The sequence below is a fragment of the Hylaeus volcanicus genome, chromosome 6, assembly GCF_026283585.1.
Source record: "Hylaeus volcanicus isolate JK05 chromosome 6, UHH_iyHylVolc1.0_haploid, whole genome shotgun sequence".
In the NCBI taxonomy this organism is placed as follows: Eukaryota; Metazoa; Arthropoda; class Insecta; order Hymenoptera; family Colletidae; genus Hylaeus; species Hylaeus volcanicus.
The window spans coordinates 1,980,437-1,981,746 of NC_071981.1; the positions used below are offsets into that span (position 1 = coordinate 1,980,437).

The 1,310-nt window shown below is 48.1% G+C and overlaps 1 protein-coding gene across 4 annotated transcripts in view; it reads left to right on the forward strand.

Annotated features, from left to right (window-relative positions):
• The window catches only part of LOC128877935 (venom dipeptidyl peptidase 4), a 242,597-nt gene that overhangs the window by 146,732 nt on the left and 94,555 nt on the right, over positions 1-1,310 (forward strand). The window lies entirely within an intron of this gene.

The window sequence follows — 1,310 nt, forward strand, 5'->3', positions numbered from 1 at the left end:
GCCAGGGAACGCGTTAAACACAGACTTCAGATTTCGCGCGTTTCCTGTCATCTCCGAATACAAACATTCTCAAGTCAGCTCGCAGCCCCGAAGAACATACAGGGTGGAATCGTTCCACTCGATCATCTCAACGGTGCAATTGGCATCGTGATTGTTGCCGTCGGTCGAACTATCCGAGTCGCGCGTTTCACGTTTCCCTTTAAACAGCCGTTCTAGGACGTTTCAACGCGCCTCGGTGCTCGAATGATTTTTATACCGTGGGGAACGGAAGGAGGGGGTTGGTGGATTGCGACGGGCTCCGACGGGGGACGTCGATAAAGTGTCAAAGCGTCGACGAGAGGCGTGCCAGGATGTTTTCAACAGCCTGTATTTTGTTCCCCGTCAGCCGGAGGACTTTCCTGCTGACGACATACTTTATCCAGTTCCCCAGGAGCGCGGCTCCAAGGATTTCGTCGGCAAGAATTTAGGATAAAGGCTGATTTACACACGCCGCGGGCGTCCCGGAGCCCCGTCCAACCGTCCACCCATCGATTTCCACCTTCCCTGAAACGTATGTATCTGTTTTAGAGCGCCGCCTCTATAAACTCAATCTGCCAACGACCGGACGGGATTCATCGCGAGTAATGCATATGCAAAGTGACTGTAAAATATTGTTCTCGCCCGCGCGCGATCCCAGCCAGGCTAAAAAATGGTCCACCGTTCGACACACGTGTAGGTATACGGCTCGAACAAAAAGTTTCTATGCTGATTTTTTTGGGGGGGGGGGGGGGCGCGTTCGATGTACCGGGGTATGTAGATGTAGACTTCAGGTAGAGGGGATGGGGTTCGAACAAATTTCAACCAATCGAGTCAAACAGTGAGCAAACTCGAAGGGACTTGGATAAGCACACGAGTCAAATGTCGAGGAAACTGGACGTTGAAAAGACTTAGATAAACAAATACAGTAAGGACTAGATAAATGCAAGATATGACTGTCCTCAGAACTGGAGGAGATCTTCTTTGACACTCGGCGAGTGAGCAGTGTAATATGACCATAATCGATTGATACGCTTCTGCCAACTGCTTTTTTTTAACCGACTTCGAAAAGGAGGAGGTTACTCAATTCGACACGTATATTCTTTTTCCTCAGACCTCCTTTTCTTTCACTCTCTGTCCTTTAAATACATATAAACATAGAATAGAAACCTCGACTGGATAAATGCAATGTTTGTCTCCCGATTTTCTTGCACTTATACAATCTTTACTGTAAGTGAAACGTAATAAAAACTGGGTTGGAAATGGGCCCTCAAGTCGAATCCTACCAAACAACG